Source organism: Meleagris gallopavo, chromosome 3 (assembly GCF_000146605.3).
Source record: "Meleagris gallopavo isolate NT-WF06-2002-E0010 breed Aviagen turkey brand Nicholas breeding stock chromosome 3, Turkey_5.1, whole genome shotgun sequence".
NCBI classification, from domain to species: domain Eukaryota; kingdom Metazoa; phylum Chordata; class Aves; order Galliformes; family Phasianidae; genus Meleagris; species Meleagris gallopavo.
In genome coordinates this window covers 82,094,030-82,114,108 of record NC_015013.2, presented here as the reverse complement: position 1 = coordinate 82,114,108, position 20,079 = coordinate 82,094,030, and the positions used below count along the sequence as shown (strand labels likewise).

The window sequence follows — 20,079 nt, the reverse complement described above, 5'->3', positions numbered from 1 at the left end:
TTTAAATGCAAGTTTATGTTTTTGCCCAGAGACGTTGCGGATGCCCCCACCCTGAAGGCATTCAAAGCCAGGCTGGATGGGGGTTTGAGCAACCTGGTCCTGGTCTGCAGCAGGAGAGTTGGAACTAGATGATCTTAAGTGTCCCTTCCAACCCAAGTTTAGAATCATAGAATCATTAACATTGGAAAAGACCACTAAGGTGACCTAGTCCAACCATCAACACATCCCACCATGCCCACATCCCTTATTGCCACATCTACATGTTTTTTTAACACCTCCAGGGACAGTGACTCCACCACTTCCCTGGGCAGCCAGTTCCAACTACTCACCACTCTTTTTGAGAAGAATATTTTCCTAACATCTAAGCTGAACCTTCACTGGCGCAACTTGAGGTCATTACCTTTTGTCCTATCACTAATTGCTAAAATCTGGACTGGGCCTGATTTTAGCATTTTTGCTCTCTAGAAAGTGATAAGAATAACCTACCCAGAATGAAAAGCACCATCTGGTTCAATATTTATACTGCGGCAACATTTGCTTGTCCCATTTAAGAGACAGGTTTTGCTTTGGGAGATGTCACCCTCCAGTGCTGATGGGATGGGGCAAGCCCAATGGGCCTGAGGTCATGTCCTGTGCCTGTGGTGGAGATGAGGAACACAGCCGGGATTCTTCACTTCCTGGCCACTGCTTCCTCCTCTGGAATACAAGTTGGCAGCCTACAGCTTGAAGACCAAATGGGGCATGTGGCAACCATGACTGGTGCACAAGGGCCAAATCTCCTACCTGGCACAGCCTGGGGAAAGCTGTTTTCCTTCATAGTTTGTGCTTCTGCAAGAGGTTTTAGGGTCCTACTGGACATATGGCTCTATCAATTGGAGTCACCCAATGGACACCAGTGTGCTTTCTGCACATGACAAGTAGGGACCTAAAATCCCTGTGGTGCCTACGGTTGCCCATGCTCAAAACTCAGAAGGTGCCAGTGAGTGTGCTCCTGTGGCCTTGCTTTCTGTCTGGGGAGGGAAAAAATCTCAAGTGGCCTCTTCCAAACAACAGGACGCATGAATCACCCCAGAATGCCACTGGATACAACAGCAGTTGTTCAATACCCGCCCAGGGGTAAAGCCTCTTTCCAACATCCTCCATCAACGGTTTCCAGAAGCAGTGAGTTCCAGAGATCAGTCATACACTGTCAAAATTATCTCCTCTCATCAGCAACATGTCCGCTTGTAGGGTGGGTACTTGTATGTTCATCAGAGAGAAATAAAAAGCAACAGATTTCTTAAGAGAGAAATAGAGGCACTATAAAAACATTCATTCTAATTAGTTTAATTACTTGTCTGTGCAGCTCCCTGAATCCTCCTCACTGGAGTGGATTAAAGTCGCTGGATTTAAGTAATTTTTCATATTGAGTTTTACCCAGTACCATGTGGTGGAAGGACAAGAAATTCACAAACACAGAACAAAAATTATTTGTATTGTATTGTATTTCAGCTACATGGCCAAAATCTGCATGCAGCCACATTTGATTTTACATATTAAAACTGGATTATTTCATTTGAATATTCAGGTAATTTATTATCTTACTGTTATTCTGAGTTATGCATTAAGCAAAGGATTCCTTGTGGGGCTAAAGTTTGCTCAAGCAACTTCTAGAAACCATTTCCCATTTGTGCAGGTTAAACCTCTACAGCAATGTCAGGTTCGCTTTCTACCTCATGACTATCTAGGTATTTATATATTGTATATATTAATATAGATTTCATATTTTATTATGCATTCTTTCTGTTCAGACTTAACAGCTGTTATAGGGACACCATCAGTTAAATGTCTGCAGAGCAGGAAGAAAACAGGTTATTACAGAATCAAAGCATTTAGTTTCTTTACACACTTGGAAAACTTAAGTGACAACACAGAAGTTTTCCTGCTTCATGACTTCAGAACCTGCTCATCTCCTTCAGCAATTAATCCTGCCCTGGGAATCACAGTACCAAGCCAAGCATCAAATTTTTCAAGTAAAATTAAAGCACTCACAAATGTTTTTGCCAGTGAACTGCAAAGGGAAAACAAAAATCACATGTGCATACTGGGTGTTCCTTTTGTAAGACTTCAGGACAGAAATGAGCTCTAATGTTATTAAAAAGAAAGTTCTAATTTATCAAAAAGCAGTCCCTAAATCCCACTTCTGGCACAGGCTGCACACATCACAGCACAAAAGGGAAAAGTGCCCAGAGGACCTGACAGAGGGGAAGGAACTGACGGATGGCCACCATTTCTCAGCTGTGTTTAGATTTACATTTGAGGGAGAGAGAGAAAGAAGTCTGAATATCAGGGTGCTGAGTCTGAACGACAGACACTGACTTACTGAATGTTTGGCCAACACTAGTTGTCCGACACGTGGAGCATCCGTTGGATCATCTTCACCCAATACAGCAGCAGCACTGGAGGAGTCTACGGAGTTCCCAGAAGAGAGGAAGGAGCTCAATGAGGAACACACAACATTAGTAACCTGCGTGTCTTTAGCTGCACACCTCCCTCTTTGACTCATTCAAGATGTGGTAGAAAAACGCAGATGGTTTGTGATTTATAATGCTGGTGACTCACTGCACCTCTTCCCTTTTCCCCCACCCCCAAGGGCTTCTCTGCATATCTTCACGTTCCCAGATGAGGAGATCAGAGCGAAAATGCTACAAACAGACTGATGTAACATCTCCATCCCACGGAATGACTCTATCCTTGCCCCCTACACCATGCCATTCTTCTCTCCTGCTCCCATTTCCACTTCCAATTGCCTATGCACTATCAAACTCAGTGGCTATCACTTCACATCTTTCAGATTGACACTGCAGTCTGAATCTTGGCACTACCACAAAAGACTCCAGAACAGTTTCCCATCTTATAACACTACGTCTTAGCTTGTAATCGTAACACCTAAAAATATTCACCATCCAAGTAGAAAGTCCTGAGTTACAGTGTCATAAGTTACCACAGGGTTTGAGGTACAAAGCACAAGACATGCACAGTGATGAACAGAAATGTTCTACCTTGAGATTTCCAGAAGCAGGAACTTCAACACACCTTCAAAACGAAACCACCCCAAGAACTGCCAGCCAGATTTTCACAGAAGCTGGACACACAGCGTCCTCCAGATGAACCTAGAAGATGTCAGACAAACCTGATGCTCCAAACTCTTCCGGAAAGTGCCAACTTTAAGCAGATGAAGAGTCAGCTCTTGGCCTAACTCACATGGTTAGATATTCTAATGAACTCAGTAGGCAAACTCAGGTGACCCACACTGAAATGCCACATACTGGTCTGGGGTGCAAACAGACCCCAACATCTGCTTCTGTCAGTTTGGCAGCCCATGGTCACATGAGATCACCTGCTCACTATCCAAGTTCAGGTGAATGACCCTAAACTGCTAGCAGGTGATGGAGGTGTGTTTCCCAACCTGGATCTCTACTTAAGAGACTTCTGTGATACTGATGAAGCACTTGAGACATCTTCTTTTCCCTAGTATTGCTGGCAAAATACAGCTTATTGCTTAAATCTGATGCAACTTCTTCTCTCCAACCATAGCTGGTGCCCCCTCTCCAAACCAAGACAGAGACAATATCCCGGTGTAAAATCAGCAGGTCACCTCTCTGCCATCCCCAGCCACGAGAAAGGCAATCACAGACTGGCTTAAATTGGAAGGAACCTTAAAGATCATCTAGTTCCAAGCCCCCTGCTGTGTATCTTGGTGTACATAAGGTTCACTCTCATCCTGTCGCATCTTAAATTTTCAAGTGCTCTACCTGTTTAAAGGACTGATTGTTTCAAGAGAGGACTCACCTCACACCATGATAAAATGTAGTTCCTCTTTTGGAGGTTTTTCTTCTCAAAAACAAATCACATGATGTCCACTATTTAAAACAGGTAGCTTTCCTAGGTTCTTTCCCCTCATGCAGGAGTCTGCCTTGGGTAGTTAATGACCTATGGTGTTGAGAGGATCCATCGGTCCACCGTCTGGCAGCCTTACAGTTGTTGAGGTAGAATCCTCACACTAGGGCTGTGAATTCAGGCAGCACCGTTCTCCCCATGGCTCAGATGGGCAATTAAGGCATGAAGACATTGTGGCTGAGGCTTCATTAAATGGCCAAGCCAACTTACCGCTTGATGCTGTCAAATGCGATAGGGTAGAGACAATGCAAAAAATCATGCCCTACCCAGGATCATGTGGGAAGTAAGCAGGGCTGGAAATCATACCCAAGATGTCTGTGCTCCAAGCTACCGTTCCATCCTTCTGTAAATTCAGGTCATCCTCTGACTCACAAGTTAACGATATTTAACAGCCTATGCCAAAGTGGCTGGGACTTTTAGTTTAGGTCCCAGTGAATGAGTACCAAAGTCTCAAAATACCCCAACTCTCACAGCCCAGAGGTCTCATGGCAGGAAGCAAGCATCTGAAGATCAAAGGCCTGACCTATCTGCCTTCCCTTAGAAACTTCTCATCAGGGCCAACAGCAGAGATACCCGGCTCTGCATGTAGGGCTGCAGAGAAGCCCTCTGCTTCTGATGGTGCCAAGCCTCCCTCAGTCCTTACAAAAGCTGAAAGTGTAGAGGAAGTTTTTCTGCAGCTGCAGAAACGCATGGCTATCCAGGCTGCAACTGTTCCTCCTGGTCTTCCTTTGCTTGAACATTACAGCTCTCGCTCTTCCTTTTTCTTTTTTGGCCAAATTCTTGAAAATCCAGTATTTTAGGGGGTCTGTTCCATGTGACAACGATCTTCTCATGACAACATCTCATTCAGTATACTTGCTCTCTCTTGCTGGCTCTGGAAGCCCTGAAAATCCTGAAGCTGATCCATGCCCGCCCCAACACCTTTCAGTCAAGCAATTTCTCCTGCTATTGTTAATACAAATTGAGTGTTCCTAGTGTGCATCACATTATCCTTTACTCAGTTCCTTGGTCAGCTCTGAGGTCAAAAACTGAAGGAGTGACCCTCTATAAGATGCTCAGCCACTGTTTTCCATCACCATTATCACACATCATGTCTGTTGAAGTTGTTTTATTATACTTCTGTCCTTCATCTTCTGCAGTTCCGATTTAGATCACTTCTGCACATCATTTCCACCTTTCTGGCTCCCATTTTTATCTCAGCACTTTGTTTTCAATATGTATTCAATTATCCCACCCAAAACTCATATCACATAAAACACTGCTTTAGTATAATCCTATGGACAGTGTGATAGAGACAGAGGACCTACAACACCTTCAGCAAAAGAGGTAAAGAGACACTAAATAGAAGACTCTTGCAAACATTTGCATGCATCCTCTCCATAGCAGGTCGCAAAAACATTTTCCTTCAGTTTACTGGGGTTTAGGGCATCTAGTACTAGACCAAAAGCCACTTGTCTATCATCAGAAGCCAGCTGAAGCATCACTGATGCCCCCGATGTCTATTCCATCTAAAGTTTAAAATTAATAGTTGTTTGGATCTTAAGTTAATCACAGATTATACATACAACTCTTCTAAGAAAACCCAAGCACAGAGTTAAAAGCCTTTCAAACCCATGCTAGCTGATGGGGAATGGGCCTGCCATGCTCTGCACTACACTGAGATTACAGAGGGTATGTGCAGTTTACTCAGTGTCCCTCCTGGTGCCTACCAGGCAGAATAGCATTTTGCCCCAGGGATCATGGGACCAAACAGAGCTCCTTTTTCCTCCCCCTGCACCCTCTGCTGCTCTGATCTGTCATAGGACAGAGCCACTGCTCTCTGCCACACTGCAATGCTTTGCTGTTGGGAGCACTTGGCAGGGCCACAAAGGACCTTTGTTCATGCCAGGCCCTGGGTGCACAATGCAATCCTTCCCCCTTGTCACACACTGCTGGGTTTCCATGGCCGGGTCAGAAGCACTCCCCCCACTGCAGTGTTACCTCCTGCTTCCCATGGCAGCACTGCAGAATGGAGGGGACAGAGGAGAGTCAGGTACTTCTTTTTGGGGCATGAATTCTGCAAACTCCAACGTGACGAGCAGTACACGATAGATCTGTGAGTGCCCAAGCTCTGCCCTCAGTTTCTTCTTCACAGGACTTTTGCTACCAGGCTGCTGCAAAACCACCTGATTAAGACTCTCTGACTTCTAGGTATATTCTTGTCCTCCAGAGGCCAGGAATATGGCAGATAAATTGATCTAACATGATTCCTCTGAGTCACATTTCTCCATTTGCACAAAATCTGCCAGCCCATGTGTGTGCGTGTGTGCCAGTGCAGCGGGGTTCAGAATGCAGCCCTGAATGAAATGAGGGCAAGAAGTGTCCCAGGGTTGAGGATGGGAGCTCCAGGAAAAGATGCCAATGTGGGTCAGGGGAGGGCAAGCACAGCCTGAGATGATGCTGCTGGGAAAGAGTGGGATTTGGCAGCATGGGAGTGTCTCTGTGTTTTCATTTCACTGTGAAATACAAAGAAGAGATGATTGTTGGATCACTCACAAATTATTTAAAATCAGTTCAAAAGAAACAGTGCTTCTTTTTGAAAAAAGCAGAAGGGAGTGAAAAGCATTTCTGGTAAGAAATGAAGTTCCGTAAGATCTGATCATGTACTAAATACAGTCAAGAGGGACACCTGGAAATAGGATCAGACTAGCACGATCCACACCTTCACAGAGTTCTGCCACAGAGAGAGCCACAGAGAAGGACACACTTTGTTTCTTACATTTCTCATTTCAAACATCACAGGATTCAGAACAAACCAGTTCCTATTTCCAAACCCAACTCTGATTTGGAACAGCCAAAGTTCAGATGCTTTGGCATCTGCCTGGAACGCCCCTTACACTCCCAAACCACAGAGGGACAATGTTTCACCCAGACAGATTATTACTTGCCAATAAACTGTCAGTGACAACAAGAAGAAAGAACTGGCAAAACCTCCCATTCATTTCTTCCTTACCAGTGTAAACGTTTGTCATCAGGACACCTTAAGCATGATGAAGCTTACTTGACAGTTACCTCCTCCTGTCTCCTCCCACACGCTTTAATTCCACATACACACTGCTTTCTGCACAGAGTTATTACAAGTATTGGCCTTTCTGACTCCCTTGATCCCCCTTGGGCTGCTTCATAGCACGTCCAGATGAACAAATTGTAACAATGGTTCTTGAGCAATACTTCAGAACTGCAGAAGAGGGGAACCGCTCATTACAGCGACGTCTTACTGAGGAATATTTGTCTAAACCCTTTTAGTTTTTTCAACTGGGTTTTTTCTTCTCCTGTTTCTGGTGAGTAGGAGGGATCTCGGTTGAAAAAAAATCAAGGCTGGTTTATACACATGAAAAACATCTCCCTGAGGGAATGTGTCCCAGTCGTCTCTTACAAGGTCAATTGATTATTTCACGTTGCCTTTTGGCACGTCAGAAATCCCCTGTTGAGCAATTCTGCTCCACTAAGAAGAATCTGAAGAATTTATTTTTGAGTAGCTTCTTACACATAATCAATTCTTCCCAAAAGCAAGAAAATCTAACCACTATTCTCCAAAAAGACGACAGCAGAACGTAATGCAAAGAAGCTACAGGAAGGCAGAAGCACAAAACCAGGAACCAATTTGGAAGGCACTCCTGCTGCTCTCTGCATCATCAGAAAGAAAACAGGGCCTGAGCTTGAGTCTGTAACATCCCATAAGCCTCATTAGTTCAGTTTTCTTCTCTTTTTGTACAATTTAAGCTTCTTTCCGAACCCACCTCTACTTCTTGCTTTAATCCCCGAAGCTCTCCCTCGCTTGCCTCACTCATGGATTATCTTCTTGCTAAAGTTTTCAAAGAAGGCCAAAGAGAAGTCAGAAGAAAAGCATTAACCCATGCCGGGCGCAGGCACCGGCCCTGTCTGCAGAGGGATGGTGTGACAGAAGTGCTAAGTCTGTTTCCAAAAAAAAAAGTGATTTGGGCAGTTCTTGCTGCCTCTGCAGCCAAATGGAGATGGAAACCCTGCAAAACCCTGAGCACAACCATCATGGAAAGCATTCAACAACAGCTCATGAAGTGTTTGTTCCATAAGAACCCCAAACCTGAATGCTACTGCATGATGTTGGCAGTGAAATAATCTCCACTCAGCCCATGCATGCTAACAGCAAAGTTCTGCAAGAAGTTCAGACTCACATCTCCTCTAACACAGTATGTTACCAATCCACAATGCTGCCTACGAGGGCCACGGAGCGTGAAAAGCAGGAAAATGGCCAGAAACAGATCTGCAGCAAAGCAACCAGAACATGCTCTCATTCCCAGTGACTTCAGCAAACACTCCTCCCTTCTTTCCTGTGTGCTGAAAATAGGCTCCAACCAACCAGACACTGACATTCAGCGAGATGCTAATGTTCGGGACTTGTTTGCCAGAACACGTGTGCTCCTTTCAGGGGAGGAAGGAGAAGAAAAACGGCACTGATTTTGTGATCTGCTTATGTTCATTGAGTTCATCGCCCCGTTTTACGATGTTTGTGAAAACTTCTCTCTTTAAAACAAATAACCAACAAAAACCCTGCCCTGAGATTGGTGCAATGTGGAAATTCTTGCCATGGCAACACATCAGCTCCAAGTGTGCCTTTCTGCATGGACCTCACTGCAGAACAAAGTAGGGCGGGGAAAGAGCATGCAAAAAATTTCTAGTGGTTGAGGCCAGCCTAGCAATCCCACCACCAAGACATGAAGGGAAGGAACCTCAGCTAAAACCACTGAACACCCGCATGGTGATTTGCAGGTTGGTTGATTTGCTTGCTTTGTAAAGCATGGTCCATGTATTTTGTTTCCTAAACAGCATGGAAAACTACCTTTGCAGCACCAAAAGGGAGCAGAATTAAGGAAACTGGACCATGCTCCTAGATGGTCTGCATACACCATGTGAAGTGCAAGGTCTCCAGCTTGAGGACACAGCCCAGCTCCCTTGCTGCCCCTCCAATGGCACCACTGGATGTTGTACTACTAGCACCGACCTGCTGTGGCTTCAGCACCCATTAAACACGTGCTATGCTTTCAAGCTTATCTTCGCAACCATAAGTTTCCCTTTGACACAGTCCCCTTTCCCTAGACCTTTAATGAGTACTTTAGGAATTCAGCACCCTGAGACATTTGCTGGAGGGAGACCTCCAGGCACATCTCATCTTAGGATATTCTTCAATCTAGCTATCTAGCCAAAATCTTTGTGTAACTGCTCAGGATCCAAAGCTGGCACTCAAGCCAGCTTTTTCCTCCCTCCCAAAAGTATTCTCTCTCCATCTTATCACTTGCAAGACTGTCCTAAGTGCTTGGATTGCCCAGGCGGGAACCATCTAGAGTTATTTCTCCTGAGGCTTTATGTGAAAGTTTAGTTGCACAACAGTTTCTGGGGTTCAAGAAAAACTATGTTCCACAGCTGAAAAAAAGGCAAGAGCTGATGCTGTTATCTGCAATCATCCAACCCCAAAATCCAAATAAGGTGGGAAGAGAAGAAGCAATAGTCCAGTGGTTAAGGTTGGGTCTGACAAAGATTTGAAACCACATCTTCAGGGAGTGTTCAAAGCATTATCTCAATCAAAATTCCTTTTCATGATTTCTTTTTCTCGTGGAAGGGTCACTGGAACAGGTTGCCCAGAGAAGTTGTGGATGCCCCTTCACTGGAGGTGTTCAAGACCAGGCTGGATGTAGCCTTGAGCAACCTGGTCTGGTGAAAGAAGTCCCTGCATCAGCTGCAGGAACTAGGTGGTCACTAAAGTCCCTTCCAACTCAAACCATCCTCTGACCTGCTTCCTTTCTGATGCCTTTTGCCTTCATCCCCACCAAAACATGAATGGGTTGAATAAGCTTGGTAAGAAGGAACAGGGCAAACTACTCACATAGCTCCTACTCTATGTGGCCTTCAGCAATGCTCCCGAGCCTCTGAGGAAGAAGGGTGCTCCTGCCTTGGGAGGCAATCATGCCCAATATGACCCAATGCATCCAATCCCTCTGGTATTTCTGTGGCCTCACAGCAGTAAATTAGAGACTGTTATGAGTCATAACATACTAAAATAAAGGGAATATGATGAAACGTAACACAATTATACACAACACTGCTGAGACATTGGATCTGGCTGCTGAAATCAGTTCCCAAACCCTTCCAAATACTTAAGTACACATCAACAAGCTGCATCAAAACCATGCCAGGTCAGGAGGGGACAGGCAAGAGGAAGCAGGTCACCCTGGCTTGAGTAATCTGCAGAATGGAGCCGGCGTCTAAATGCTCAATGGCCTCTTTTACCACTTGTAAAGGCTCAAGCACAGCACACCCGTTTCTTAACAGTGAAAGGTGGCTGGCACTAACCAAAAGTTCAAGGCTTCTGTCCATAAGACTTCTGTCTTAACTATTGTTGCATGAATGAGTTAAGCCTCTTAACATTAGGTCTAGAAAGATGAGTGGACAAAGGGCTCTCTGTGTTCTTCTCATCCCTTCTTTTTAGTTCTAGATCTTAGTCTTTCAAAACAAGGATAGGACAGATTTTACTCCTTTTGTAGAATAAATTAGCCTAAATGCTGAAGTCAGTCTTTTTGGACCAACGTAGATTCCACCAAGGCAAATTAGTGTTGTTGGATTCATTCCTTAGGAAGGATGAAGGATAGCCACTGTGGCATTTCAAGTTACTTCCTTGGACAATTTAGTGTTGGTATCATATGGCAAGAACAGAAAAATGCTCCAATTCCAGACTGCTCAAAGATACATTTCAGTCCCTCAAAAGCTGAACAATGGCATGGCCCAAGCTGTGGGGTTACAGAAGATGTCCTTCCTTGTCCACATCCCAGGAATGCCACCCATCCCGTGCCTTGTCCTTTGGACATTTAACCCATGTACAGGAGCCTGAGATGGAATCTAAGCCCCTGTGGTACAGAGGAACAAAAGCACTGCCTGATGCTCGCATAAAAACCAAATCCAAAACCACACACATAGCAGAAACCCACCAAAAGCATACTAGGATGGGAAGAGAGCAAAAGAATGATCTGAGATTTTTACCAGTTCTGAAGTAAGAAATCAATGGGGTGTTAGTGAAATATAAGCCTTTCCTCCTTGGACAACCCTGTTTCAACATGCAGGTGCACACATGCCTGATGTATATCAAATTATACAGTAACAGCACATGCCATCACTGTTTTTGTAGAGAGTAAATAGTGCCAGGAAAGAAGCACCTTTGAACCCAGCCCTCTGCTTCCAGTCCCAAGTGACTCAAAAGAAGGGCTGTCTGAAGATATACAGTAGAGGGTCAGTTTTACTCACAAGCTAGGAGAGCTATAAATCAGTCACTTTAAAATAGAATAATAATAATGAAAAAAAAACAAAAACCAAGAAAATCCCTGAGGCTTTCTGGGAAGAAGTAAAATTGGGGGAAAAAAAGGTAAAGATGAAAAGTACCTGTAATCTCTTTAATGTGGCACTGAAGTTCTTATAAAGAGAAAGCAGAGAAATAATAAGAAAAGGAAAGAAAGGAAAAGAAAGCAGCCCGTTGACAACTAGCTGCAGATATGTTTTTCTAATGGGCAGTAGGTCAGCAGGGCATTTCCATCTGGCCTGCTTAAACCGGAGCTTTGATGATGTTACATATATGATTTCAATACAAATTTGATCTTTGTGGGGTTGAAAGTCTATTCTGTATGTGTGTGTGCATGTATATCACTGCATGGATGATAGCAGAGGGCTTTCCAGTGGGGAAAAAAGGGTGATCTGTAGGTAATGATGAAAACAGCAAGGATTGGGTTACACCTCAGCTGTTTTTAGGGTTAGGCGGGGGAAAGGAGAAGAGAAAGGAAGAGGCAGTGAAAAGGGGCAGAAAGGAACGGAAGAATAACTAAAGAATGGCTTTGTCCCCAGCCTCCTACACCCTGCTCTCCACCTGAGCCCAGAGCAGGTACTACCACACCCCCTCGCTGCTGCCCATGCACACTCTGCTCCCAAGGCTCAACACCTTGGCCAAGGCAGTGATGGTAAAACACTTTGCTCCATTTTCAATGGTGATTTGTATCTACACATAGATGAAAAGACACCTTAGGCATCCTCCTCCAAAAGGACTACAAAAAAGGGAAGACCACAAATTCACATTCTGCTTTTCTTTGACGTTCCACAGTGCTTTTCCAATCTAATTCAATAAGGACTGTGTAGACAGACTGGAGCCTGTAAGAGTTCCCAGTAAATTAGACACTTGACTAACACTAAGGAGCAGAAGTCAAGGTTTGAAGCACAGATTAGGCACAGACTGAGTAGATTTGGAGTCTGGCTTTCAGAAAACCCTACACTACAACCTCAGTAATCTCTTAAATTTAGTTAATGCAGGCTTAGGATAGGTTAGCAGTAATTAGATGAGACTATTCTTTCTCTTAAGGTGCATAAGATCCCCGGAGAACATCACTGTTTGTGCTGGCAGAGATTTGCTGTATACTCAACTGCACGCAAAACACAAGAACATGCAAATGCATTTAATCAGATAGATCCTAGGAAGACATAAATTGCAGCAAGAACAAATAAGGAGTTAACAATTTCTGATAGTTTTACTTTGCAAAGGGCAAGATAGAAAGGAGGATGCTTTTTTTTTTTTTTTCAAATTTAATTTCACAATCCCTGTAGATTATATTCCAGGAAATTACTCTGTTATGTGAATACTGTTACTGAATGACATTTTGGTCCCATTATCTCAGACTCTTCTTGGCACGTGTGTCAGATGTGATTCACCGTATGTTTAATGACATGCAACACACTGGTTCAGATATATCCTACTAATGCAACAAGCCAAGAGAGCCTCTATTTTCTTACGCTTCGTGTTACAACTTAACTCAGAAATGCCTCAGTTAGTCACACAGTCTTCATCCAATTTTAAGATCTCCCATGTAGATTTATGGAACTTTAAACAACAAAAGAAAACCTCTTGAGACAGATAAAACTGCTTTTCATAATCTTGAGAAAGACAGAATACTATTTAACTGCTAGCACTGGGAGTATCCTAATCCCAATACTTTCTCCAGCATTTTTGAACTATTCTTGTAGAAAAACTTCCCTGTATGATACAACGTAGGATTTTTATAGTGAGACTATTTTCCCAGACCAAGTTTTTCCCCAATTCCAGCTCGAGCACTACAAAAACAAACAAGCAGCAATCCCTGCCCAAAGAGTTTACACTGTTTCCTTCCTCAAAGCGGAGTTAGGAGGATTATCAGCTGTAAACTGCTTTGAAGGTAAAAGAAAAGAAAAAAAAGAAAAAAAATTGTGTGCTAAATATTGCTGTCCCCATGAGTCAACATAGACTCCTCAAGATGCTCTACTAACCATTTATACTACGATAAAAATAGTAATTTAGAGCAATAAGCTAGACGCTTTACAATTGGTGGCTCAGGGACAACAGGCAGCACCAAGTGTTACTGTCTGTGATTTGCCTTGCAGGCAAATCTGCTCGAAGGTTAAACCTAACAAATTTCCACTCATTCAGTCAGATGCGTTTTGTTCAGTCCCTTTAGCCCAATGAAGGCAAAGAGCTGAAGGTACTTCTGCCCCACAGAGAGCACAGAGCAAATGGTGGTGGTGGCCAGTACAACTCCAGGACACTGGAGGTGTCCCACCCACAATGCCCTCATCCTCACTGAGGCAAACAGGATAGCCGGCTCCTTTGCTCAAATGTGTGAGGTGATATCTCAAAAGATAAAAGATTAGATCCCACTGAGTCACCATCATTGCATCTGAAGGTATGTGCTTCAGGTGGATGCAAAAGAGAACACTACACCTGAGCACAGTGCTACTGATGCACCATGGAGCACAGTGGGGCTTTCAGGAGAAGCAACACTTCCAATTCTACTGCTGACCAGAGACCTGATGGGAGCAGAATGCGTGGGTTGGGAGATGCACTGCAGAAGGGTGATGTCAGAAACAGGAACACAGGGATTGTACTGTGTACTTCACCACCTAAACTTACTTGATTTGGCTTTGATTATCTGGCTCTGAAGACCTGTCATTAAATGCACTGGGTTGAGAAAGCAATAAAAGCACGCACAAGCAGGACAGGAGGGCAGCTGGGTTGCCCAGAAGCTGTGCAGCATGCTGTGTGCAGCCAAGCAGAAGGGGATCTGCAAACACAGCACGGCACAAAGCGGCAGCTTCAGGAGGAGGTGATGAGCCCTGGCAGAGATCTCATACAGGATGGGGCTAAGGGAAATCCCAGTCACACAAAGCCCCTGTTGCAACCTAGCTGTATGGAAGTCACCATCGCTGCTCACCGCATCCCTGACCATGCTGCACTGCTGCTGCAGAGCGGCACTGAGTCCATCTCTGGGGATTTATTTTTGGGTGGTCGGCCTCACTGAAACTGTTATCCGCTGGGAAGGGAGATGTGCATCACCGTCACCTTGTGCTTACCTCAAATGCACAGCTCTCCTTGTCTGCTTCCTACATCTCTAATCCTCCTCTGACACCCAGCAAGAACAAAGAATAGAACATCCTGATTGGAGAGCACCCAAAGGGATAACTGACTCCAACTCCTGGCTCCACACAAGACCACCCCAAATCCAAACCCTACATCTGAGAGTGTTGTCCAAACACTTCTTTAACTCCTGCACCTTGGGGCCATGCCCACTGTCCTGGGCAGCCCGTTCCATGCCCACTGCCCTCTGGTGTAGACCCTGTCCCTGACCCCCACCCACCCCTCCCCTGACCCAGCTCCATGCCGTTCCCTTGGGCCCTGTCGCTCCCTGTGAGGAGCTGCAGACCTCATCTGCTCCTCAGTCCTTGCCCTACAGACCATTTCCCACCTTTGCAGGCCCAGGATTTGGTGGCTTTGTACCACATCTGGCTGCCCCTCTGCCTCCCCACCACCTCAGCACTCACCCAAGCCTCTCGTCACAGTCAGCAGTTCATCCGAGTGACACAATTACTCAGCCAGACGTGGCTGGAAGGAGATACTCAGCCATCCCCATGACACACAGAAAATGTACACTTCATTGCTTTTGGAGCTTCTCTTAGGAAGGGAAGCAGCACAGCTCCTACAGCAGCAGACCCAAGCACAACTTAGGGCTGCAATACGCAGCACTACATATTACCCTAGAGCTGTGGGATGCTCAGGTTCTGCCCTTTTTATATTGTGTTCAATATAAAAACAGCCCCTACAGAATCACAGAATGGCTTAGGCTGGAGGGGACCTTAAAGATCACTGAGGTGGGGATCGAGGCCATATTATTGACTGCGATACCGGGTGTGTGCATGGATCCTAAGCCAATAACAGGCATTTGGTCTCACTTTGCTTTGATATCCTTGTCACTGCAATGCTCTGAGCACTGGGGAGATGCATCCTTTGTGCCAGCTTGGACCTTTTTGCTGGCTTACTTACTGTGAATTGAAGCCCATATAGCACCCTGCATTGTGGCTCACCCACACGAGGAGGCCAAGCTGCTGCAGCTGTGCCAGGGACCTGGCAGTTGAACTCCCTTACTGCAGTCCACATTTGCAGCAGAGCTTTTATTTCCCTTTGCAAATAATATTTCAGCTTTTTTAGGAAGAGTCCAATGACACATCAATGGAATCACAACTCCCACTGCACCCCTGGATCACATTCGGGCTCCTTAAGACAGCCACCAGCTTTAAGAGAGGCTTAAACAGAGGGATCCCATGTACAGAAATACGGGAATGCAGAAGAGTGCTTTAAAGAACTGCTTAATGCACTATTTGCAATACTACAGCAGCAACAATATTATCACTGAGATTAGTGTTGCTATATAGCATGACTCCAGCATAAATAGAAAGGAAAGCTTTATGTCTCAGTGCTGTGATGCTCAGCCCCATCCCAGCCTTCTGGGAGAGTACCAGTGCCAGGGACCTGGAGAGGCATGATGGAGACATGCGATGCACTACCTATAGTTTCAGAATCTTCTGCATGTGTCAAAACACTGAACAGCTTTCCCCTCCCTCCAGGAAACAAAGGTGTTATTTTCCAAATGCCATTTCACTACAAGGTTAAGTGATGCGATGCAAATGGAGACAAAGTGTGCAATACAGGAGTTAATCAGAGAAAATAGGGGCCGGGAGGGAATCCCACGGGGGTGACACATTTATTTCATTATTATACCACAAATGACATTAAGTATCCACCGAGTCCCTGAAGGCAGCATTCCTGCATAAGAAGCAACCCCACTCACCAAGCACAACTGAACCTGCGACCATTCTATAAATAAAAGGTATTTATAAAGAGAGCTGTTAAATATTTATTTTTCTCTTTAGACCCAGTTCTCTGTTCATCTGTGTCTGCACAGCACCGGGGAGCAGAGGAGCTCACCTAAAAAAAGACCAGGAACCAGTCCAGAGTCCGGCCCCAGCACCAGCCTCCTCCACAAGCTGGCGAGGGAAAAGCATCCAACCTTGCATAGAAGAACAGGCAGCAAACAAAATGGGCATGAGCTCATCCTCCAGGCAACGGTAGAGTGAGGAAGTCCAGCAACAAAGCGGCATTTAAGAAATGCTACCAAACCCCGTCCTCATAGAGCAGCTTGGTGTTAAGCATTAAAGAAGCGACAACCTTCAGTTGTCAAGTGTAACTGCAGATTTGCATTACATTTGCTTTGTGTCTTGGGAACACGCATACGTTTCTCACAACTAATGAATTACAGTGATTTATTCGGTTTTCTCCTTTGGGAAGCTGACAGTTCTGACGGGGGGGGGAAAGAAAAAAAAGCCACCAAAACCTGTGGCTCTGAATACACACTTCACTGCTAACCCTTTGTAGTAGTGTTTGTAATAGTTTTTACTCTGGCTTTCCAAAAGCTGAGTTTTAATTAAATATTAAAAAGCTATTTGTTAAAATAACGTCGCCATAGCAACTGGAGAAAGCTAAAACACCCCAGTGTTTCTGACTCACGGCATATTAATCAACCTCCAGCTATTATATCATGAGCACCCCCCGCCAGGCCCTGTGCCCCTCCAGCAGGGCAGCGGCTCGCTGCTGGACTCTGCCCCAGGTTCAGCAGGGCTAGTTCCTGATCCCGGCCAAGCATGGGAGCCATGAGCTCCACTGCAGCTTCCTGTCTATTTCATAGAGTATCGTAGAGTCTTACCACAGAATGGCTTGGATTGGAAGGGACCACAAAGCCCATCCAGCCCCGACCCCTGCCATGGGCTGCTTGCCCCCAACCACACCAGGCAGCCCAGGGGCCCCAGCCAACCTGGCCCTGAGCACGTGCAGGAATGGGACACCTCCAACTCTTCAGGGCAGCCTGTGTCAGTGCCTCACCACCCTCTAAATGAAGGGTTTTTAAAATTGCTGGGGCTTGTCCTGCAGCAGGTGCTTGCCTACCGCCAAGTCCAGCGTGTGGAGCTGAGACATCAAGGACCCAGGCAACTTTGATTTGAGGAAGTGGAAGCAGAGGCAGAAGTGTGGCTGCATGGCTCCGATGGAGCCAGGGAGAACCTTCCCCTCCCCAACAGCTTCATTTTGCTCTTTTAGCCTCCCTCTGCTCATCTTTTTCTAATGGAAAAAAAATACCTAATCACATAGTTATTAATCAAAGGGAATGTGATGAATATTACAGCATTTGTACGCCAGCGTTGGTTTCCTGCTGCTTTGTTTGGGTGTCACAGACTGTGACTATGACAACCGCAAGCAGTTATTGGACTGATGTCATTTGTGACATCATGCTTAATGGAAAGAAAAGGAAGAAGAGACACGACCAGAAATACAAAGAATGGAATAAAACCTGCTTTCTTCTCTTTTCCTCACTCCTCCCAAGCCGGGTCCTGGGAGATGGCTGCACTGGGGCTGCTGGAAAGCTGGAGCAGCTCTGGTGTTAGCAAAGCCTGGGACGTGCTGAGTACTGGGGAAAAGCTGCCCCCGGCTGTAGGATGGACGTAGATCTGATGTCACATGGAGGAAATCTCCTCACCCTCTCCTGGCTGAGGGCCGAGGGCACCATCCAGAGCCAAAGTCCTGCACAGAGTGCTGCCACATACTACTGGCAAAGCTTTGCTTTGCTTTGGTAAAAAGTGTTTGTGAATTCACCGCTGAGTCTCCAAATAACAAAAAACAATCCTGCAGCCCTCAAAACCCATCAAAATCATATGTGGCAGAGAAAGGCTTCCTGCAACAAGAATCAAGGAGGATTCACAGCACACGGCTGGAAGTTCCATCAGAAAACAGTTCATTTTTCCAAGCTTTTTCAATCCACAAAACGTGCTTCTTTGCCCTCCACAATCCTCTGCCGGAACTGCCATGTCTCACCAGCCCCGATGCTGCAGCTTGTGCTGGCATCCCTTGTCCCCTGCACAGCATCCCAGTGTGGGATAGGTACCACTCTGCCGTGATGTGTCTCCCTCATAGAATCACAGAATCGTTTGAGTTGGAAGAGACCTTTAAAGGTCATTTAGGACAACCCTCCTGCAACGAACAGGGACACCTACAGCTAGATCAGGTTGCTCAGAGTGCCGCCCAACTTGAATTTGAATATCTTCAGGGACAGAGCATCCAACACCTCTGCTCCAGTGCTTCACTGCCCTTATTGTAAAACACTTCTTCCTTATATCCAGTCTGTCCCTTGCAGCAGGACAGTGTCTTTGAGAGCTGCCACGTGACACAAACTCTCTCCAGCAGGCAGGTCACACTCTGTGAGTGTCAGGAGATAACAGGGTGGATGGAGGAAAGCAGAAAAGCAAAGCAGCCTTCTCTCCCTCCTCTTGCCAGCACACCTTTCCAGGCTGAATGCCCAAAGCATTTTGCAGGACAACACCAGAGATCAGAGATAAAGGAGAAGAGCTCTTCTACCTCTGGTTTCTTCTCTACCTTTTTGTTTCTCAGTTGGCATTGCCATGCTGCAACCACCTCCCACTGCACAGTTCTTCTTGGCTTTGGTCAAACAGCCTTTCACAAACCAGACCATGAGAAGACAGGAAAATGGGAATTTACTGTCTCCTTTCTCTGCTGAACAATGATGCATCTCACTGCAATAACTTTAGAGTAACATCTGAGACTACATGAGTTACCTGGGCAGCTTCCAAGCTTTATCTCTCACCCTCTTAACACAACCATGATATATGCTCCTGCATCGCTGCTTTGCTTTGACTCAGCAACACAGACAGCATTTGCGTGGCACCAGCACTCTGCCTTTGAAGAGCTTGAGCAGCACAAGCAGGTCCCCCTGTTTGCTCCTCTTGCAGCAGCAAGCACCGTGTGGGTGCATTAGGACACACATTCGTCAGGACTTCAGAGATGCTTGCAGAGCAGAGGCCGAATTTCAACACTGCCTACTTAACAGAGAATGAAACATCTGAAAGCAAACGTTGCCTGAACAGCATTCCTAATGTATGGTTATGCTATACAACATGCTACACAGCACCTTTCTGCTGAATGCATCTTTCTAACTCAGTCTCTACCCATCTCATCTCTCTGCAGCTAGTAGAGTGCAGAGAACGAGGCCAGAGTCCCTCTGAGTGATGCTTTGTAAGCGACTGACAAGAAATAAACCCACAGCTTGATTAGCAGCTCTCCTGTGGCAGCTTGGGCACCAAGGAAGGAGGAGAAAACACTTTTGATTCAAAGGAAGACTAGACGATGGACCTTTCCGAGGACAAATCCCAAACACCATCATGATCTCATGCCATTTTTCTCCCAGTAATAATGGGACTCACTGCTGGAATCCATCACAAAAGGCTGAAAACAGGATTCCCTATTGCTGGGTTTTTGCTTATCCATTTCTGAATGCCTGCCAGTTATTTATTTAGCAATTTTTACATCTTTTTTTTTCTGAACGCTGATGGACTCCATTTCATTCCTGTTAACATAACAAAGCCCCTTCTTTTTTCAGGCTGATTTCAATTTGGGGTTTTATTCTGCTGTAGCCCAAATAGATTTGTGTTGGTGTAACAGAAAACAGGCTGTATGCCACTGAAATAAAAATGGAAACAAAATTCTACTGATTTCCAAGTAACCATAGATTTCTACCACCAACAGAAGAGGGTAAAAATGGGATTGGACTGATTTTAAAAACCTCAAAAAAAACCCAACCCCTGTACAAGTGCTCTGATAGGAAAATGTATGGAAAAACAGTGAATTCTGGTAATGCAGAAGGAAAACCCTTGGTGTGGTCATTGCTT

The 20,079-nt window shown here is 45.3% G+C and overlaps 1 protein-coding gene across 3 annotated transcripts in view; it reads right to left on the bottom strand.

Annotated features, from left to right (window-relative positions):
* Positions 1-20,079, bottom strand: part of ZHX2 (zinc fingers and homeoboxes 2) — a 61,571-nt gene that overhangs the window by 15,435 nt on the left and 26,057 nt on the right. Inside the window, exons 3-4 of one of the 3 annotated variants that reach the window (XM_010709278.3) lie at positions 3,042-3,152; positions 2,363-2,448 (exon numbers count right to left, since the gene is read on the bottom strand). The exons of 1 other annotated variant lie outside the window; for it this stretch is intronic. The gene's annotated coding sequence lies outside the window, so the exon portion shown is untranslated. The remainder of the gene's footprint in view (positions 1-2,362; positions 2,449-3,041; positions 3,153-20,079) is intronic. One more of the 3 variants, XM_010709280.3, reaches the window with a different exon arrangement.